This window comes from Phalacrocorax carbo, chromosome 4 (genome assembly GCF_963921805.1).
Source record: "Phalacrocorax carbo chromosome 4, bPhaCar2.1, whole genome shotgun sequence".
NCBI classification, from domain to species: domain Eukaryota; kingdom Metazoa; phylum Chordata; class Aves; order Suliformes; family Phalacrocoracidae; genus Phalacrocorax; species Phalacrocorax carbo.
Window position 1 is genome coordinate 68,490,474 of NC_087516.1, and position 6,000 is coordinate 68,496,473.

General features: G+C 50.2%; 1 protein-coding gene across 5 annotated transcripts in view; it reads right to left on the reverse strand.

Moving 5' to 3' along the window:
• The window catches only part of WDFY3 (WD repeat and FYVE domain containing 3), a 183,705-nt gene extending 178,594 nt beyond the window's left edge, over window positions 1-5,111 (reverse strand). For 4 of the 5 annotated variants that reach the window (XM_064450330.1, XM_064450328.1, XM_064450329.1 and 1 more), the window contains exon 1: window positions 4,830-4,937. The gene's annotated coding sequence lies outside the window, so the exon portion shown is untranslated. Of the gene's footprint in view, window positions 1-4,829 lie in introns of all 5 variants that reach the window. The other variant, XM_064450331.1, reaches the window with a different exon arrangement.
• Between the last annotated feature and the right edge of the window lie 889 nt (window positions 5,112-6,000).

A 6,000-nucleotide genomic window follows, 5' to 3' on the forward strand; every position in this document is an offset into this window, starting at 1 on the left:
TGGACAAAGCTGCACTTTGCACCTGTTTTGAACGCCTTGGTACCAGCCAAGAGCTCCTAGCAGGCATAAGCCAGCTCCCCCAACAGTGACACCAGCACCTGAGACCAAAGCCACGGCCTCTTCACCAGGCTGCTGCTACCTAGTCCTCACCACAGCCATCAAGTCCATTTTTGCAGCAGCTTCTAAAGAGAGAGAGGGAGGAAGAAGGTGCTCAATGTGTGAAACCCTATTTCAGTTGAGTAACTAGTGATCTTTGGTACCTTCTGACTAACCCTCATGAAAAAGGAGGTATGTTGAGCTGGGCGAGGGACATGGGGAATAACCAAAACCTCCCCAATATCCTTCCGCTACCCTAAAGACCAAGTAGAACAGCTGAGTTCCCACAACCCTTATAGTTACATATTTAAATGCTTTATAGGCATCTTCACCACAATCAAATTACCTAAAAAATGTTCCCCCTTCACCATTTATACAAAAATTCCTCTTAATTACAAGTATCAAATCAACATAGAGGGTTTAAACAAGCCACTTTGAGTCAGAAAATGCTACACAGTACTAACCCAATGGCTTTATACAGTATTTCCTATTCCTCCTTTACCTCTTAAGCTCTGAGACAGTATTACATAAAGATCGAGCAAGATACGCAACAACTGTGCTACAGATCATCTAACTTTGTTTAAATAATCATCCCCAAACACAGAGAGTCTGTAGGTACTGTGTTACCTTTCAGTGTCACGAAAAGGAGGGTGCTATATGCACTCACCTGTTGTATCACAGAAGATCAGGAGATGCGACCAACAAGCAAAATCTTGCAATACTGCGTCACAAAACATAGGTTGCTTGCCAAACAGATGCTCTCAAGGCCGGCCACCAATAACGCACATTCAGTCTTGCAAAGTTTGCAGTGCTATCACCTGAGCCAAGATGCTACTCACATCCGCACCAATGACTTCAGTTAAAATGTTACAATCCACTAGCAGAATTTTGTACATAACATCAGAAGCTTTGGCAACAAGAGTGCAAACAGGGATACAGGATACAGCAACACTTTCTATACTGTCTGTGGGACAGCTGGTTAAAACAAACGTGTTTAAGAGCCTTATAATTATGTTCTGTCTTCTCCCACCCAGCCTGGAGAAAGTGTGAACAGCCCAGAAGCAGGATGTAAAGTCTCCAATAGAAGATAACAGTAGCTATACAAGAGTGAAACTGTTTATTAGAAGCTGAAAACTGAAAACCAAATTACAAAGTGAAAGAAATGAGCTGTTCCAGGTGACACGCCCATCTTGCATCAGTGCGCCTCAGTCCCTTCAACACTAAAGGGTGCCTGAAGGCTTACAGTTACACCTCAAGCTGTAGGTCTAAGGACACATAAGTAACAAAAAAGTGTTTTTAAAAACAATCAGCATAGCCAGTACCTCAAAGAAACTAATAATGTAAGTATTTGTCACGACTTGGGCATTTTAAATGTTGTACTATTGCAGTTAGCAACACTACCAACAACAACAAAAAGAATCAAGGAGGAAACCAGTGAATTTAAAAGCTTCAATATTAAAGCTATGAAGAAATAATTTGTTTTCCTCCTACACACATACCCAAAAATTGTACTATAGACCAACAAAAGATTATATTTCCCATTTCAAAATCCATGTTTCATTCAGTAACATATCATAAGAATAGACTTCCACAGTTCTAGTTATCAGAGAGGCAAGCAAGAGGGGGTAAATTGTGACTAAGATGCATGGCTTCTTACAGCATACCATACCCACCCTCTCCAAAATCTGTTTATTTTGGACAAATGATACAAAACTTCCTTATAGCCGGAAGTGCTGCAAGTCAAAGGCCACTGCTGAAACAGTATTTCCACTATTTTGCAACAGGAACTTAAATTCACTTACAAACACGAACAAAACTGCTAATCAACATCAGCAGATTTGTCCTTTAGTGATTTAACCATCAGAGAGGGAACTACCAGCTTTCCTTTACGTTCTTCAGCGTGGCACATCTTCAGAAACTCAAGTAAATCCCCACAACCCAACATTACAAAACAGTTAACATCAACATTTGGGAACTGAAACACCATGTTCCAACACCAAAGTTTCCAAAGAATCTCATGACAGTCCTGAGCATTTCAAAGGGTAAGCAGAACATCTGCCCACACTCATCGCATATTCTGCACATGAAGAATCTCAGAGTTTTCCATATGCTAAAAAATCCAACTGAACACTTCCAGAAAACTATGAAAAAGTTATAAAGTAAGACTGGCAGACGTGAAACACATTGCTGAATTCCTTTAACAGCAACACACAGCAGTACATCCTGAAGACCTGCTCACCTTGTACACTACTTCTGGCAGTTTAGCTCCAGTAAACCAGAGCTAAATACCAAGGCTATCATATCTACCTAGATGGCTGTTAGCTGTACCTTCTCAGCCGATTCACATAGCAAGATGCAACAAGAAAATGCAACCTTCTGAACTGAATTTATTATTTCCAGTTTGAAAATATAAAGAATTATAACAATCTTATTACTTAGCATCTTTCTGATACTGTTTTGAAAGAAAGAAATGAGAGTTACTTTCCCATAGTACTGATACCACTCAATACTATCAAGTAGCTGATCTTGAGGCACTGAACTGCAATTAAACAATTGACTGGAGATACTAACCCATACTTAAATCTTGATATAGAAATGTTGTAATACATTTTTAAATGGGTGCTGAAGATATTAAAAGTCACAGCATCATTGTGCTTAACTTATTTCAATTTAAATCAAATAAACAGCTTGCTGAGAATTGCAGTATAATTGTAACTATGTAACTCAAAACATACTACATTTTTATTCCAAGTCTAGCAGCCTAAAACTGCCTGGCAAATTGGAAAAGCAAACAAATATGTTGAGTTCCTAGCAAACACATACCAAACTGAAGAATACAATTCACCAGTCTCTAGTCTACCACCATGATATCTGAGGCATTCTTCTACCCAAAACACACTACTATCAATGCTGTTGAGTATTCCAGAGCTGACTCCAACTGAACTCAATAGACCCACACCACATAGCATGGAGACACCTGCTCATAGTCCAAATATGCAGCCAAAGTTAGATCACCAGCGCTTCTTGACCAGGATCATAAAGAAAAGGCACAATACCATATTAAAACAGATGCATGTTTCCTGCACCCAATGCATTCTGCTTCGTAAACATGCCTGCCTATAACCTAAAAGCACAGAGAAGGATTTGGTTGGCTTACTGCAATTGACCAATTCACATAGCAGTTAAGTTTTGTATTTGCAAGTGCTGGAAGTGATTACCTGTGTAATCACGGGACAAGCAAAATACTGCAGAAACACCAGTTCACACAAACTGTACAGTTTGTTCATTTAGCCTAGTTCAAGCTACTACCACCTTGTCACCAAAATGTGCCATGGATGCAATCAAGCTGGCTCTCTGCAGAACCAGCCTGGATCCATGGGAGTCTGCGAGCTCAGGAACATCATTCAGCTGTACAGTCATAACTGGGCACGGGGGCACACACAGGCACCAGACAGCTACACAGCTCTCGCACAGTTTATGACTTGGCTGATCATTTCTGTTTGCTACAACATGCAGAATGTACTTTTTTACCATTTGTCTTCCAAAGGAAAATTTCATGGTCCAATACATGGACATGCACAGACCTTGTCACAAACCTACACTGCAAAGTAACCAAAATTCTATGATTAAAAGAAGGCCAGGGCTCGCAGGTCTCCACTGAAATATTGGGAGTCACTCCAGTTAGCCAAAAATTTCAGTTAGATTATGTATGAGACCACAGGTCAAAATACATACATTTAGTCCTCTGCACTATCGCTTCCTTAAGTCTCTCTTTATGCAGGCATATGTAAGCACAGCTAGAAATTATGGTCCTAATCTTTCAAGGTGAACATCACACAGGGTCTCAATCACCCAGCACTACTGACTGGCCAACTGCAAACCTCTTACCTATGCGGATCACCTCCCAGGGCAAAAACCACAGTGAAGACAAGCAGCGGGTACCCTCAGCACCTCCGCAAATCCGCGACACTCCGAGCCCCCCGGGAGCCACAACCTCCCCGTCCCTGGGGACAAACCCGCCGGGTACTTTAACTCGAACGTCCCTGCCGCGCCACAGGGTCGACAGCTCGAGGACTGCCACCAAAATAACTAGCTACAGAAAAAATAAAATTAAAGCTAGAAAGCCCCCCGCCTGCGAGGCGGGCTCCCCGCCGCCCTCCCGCGCACCCGAGGGCCGGGGCCGGCGGTCCCTCCCGCACCCCGCACAGCCGGGGGCTCCCGCGGGAAAAGCACCCTCCCCGACCACAACAAAGGCCGCCGGAGCGGCCCAGCGCCGCCGCAGCGCCCCGCCGGGCTCCCCTCGCCCCGCCAAGTCGGGGCCCGGCGCTGCCTCTGCCCGCCCCCCTCAGCGCGGCGGGGCCGAGCCGCTCGCCCGGCAGGCAGCGCTGCCCTGCCCCGGGGGCCGCGGCCGGAGAGCGGCCGCTGAAATAACACATGAAATAACGAGGGGAGGGTTGCCCGCGCAGTGGCACTGATCCATCACCCGAGGCACCTGCGCCGCCGTCCCCTCCTCCAAGCCGCCGGCGGCGGAGGGAGGCGGCCGCCCGCACGGCATCCCCGGGGATCGGGCCGATCTGGGCCGGGCCAAGCGGGGCCGGCACCCCGGCGGGGTCGCGGGCCGCAGGCCACCGCGCCGGCGGCAACGGGTCTCCCCGCAGCGCGGCCGGGCCCGGCGGCAGTGCAACAAAGCGCCGGGGCCCGGGGAGCGGCGGGCAGGGCCGCCAGGCACTTACCGGGAGGCGGCGGGGGTCTCCGTAGGTGCCGCTGTGCCCGGCCCGGCCCGCCGGGCCGGGGAAGAGGCAGCGGACGATCTCGTCTCGTCTCTCCTCTCCTCTTCTCTCGTCTTCTCTCTCCGCACCTTTCCGCGGGCACGGCTCGGCGGGGGGGGAGGGGGGTTACGCGACGGGGTGGCCGCGGCCGAGCGGTGCGGGCCGGGCCGGGAGGGCGGCTCCCCCGCTGCGGCCCGGGCGGGCTCCGGCGGGAGGCGCCGCCGCCGCTGCAGCGTCCTGGCGCCGGGGTCGTTCCGGCCCCATCAAGGCCGGGCCGGGCCGAGGGGGCCGCGCGAGGCGGGGCGGTGGGAGCGGGGCCGCTCCCCGCGGCGGCTGGTGGCCATCTTAGTCCTCCTCCTCCTCGGCGCCGAGTGCCCCCTCCCCGCCCGGCTGCCAGCGCTGCCTCCGCCCTCCGCTCCTCCTTCTCCTCCTCCTCCTCCTGCTGCTGCTCCCGGCTGGCTGCGGTTGCCGCCGCTACCGCGGCCCGGTAAGGCCGCCTGAGGCGACCCGGTCCATAATGGCGGGCCGCGAAAGCAGCCCCTCAGGCACCGGCCCGGCGCCCCCTCCTCTCAGTGGGAAGGCAGCGCGCCGAGGGGCTCCTCTCCTTACCTGGACCGGGTCGGCTCGGCAGACACACAGGCCCCCTTCTTAGTTCTGGCGCTTTTTTAAGTTATCTTACTTTTTAGAGCGACGGATTTCCCGGGCGGACACTTGGCGGGTTTGGTTTCTCCCCGTTCTCTGACAGAAATCCCGCTCCTCTAGCCCCGAAAGCCGATGCCCTCTCCCCTCAGTCCCCGACGCCAGCCCCTGCAGCACAGGCCCGAGCAGCTCACACGCTTACCCACCCTACTGAGGGGAGAAGCTGTCCCAGCCAGGAGCCTGCATGTGGGATGAGGGGAAGGAAATAAGGGTCAATGCAGGAGCAAAGAAGCCACCTTCAGGTTGGCGTTGAGGTGTTTTCCCGTAGCTTTTTGCCAAGTGTACGTCCAGGGAAAATCACTGGATATCCCTAGTATTGACCACAGAGAGGATTGTACATCTGTGCTGGCCAACCAAGCTCATCCGTATGATCCAAATGTTTAAACACTGAAATAGTTACCCTTCTCCTCATTAAGCCAGAAGTTCAGTTAAATTC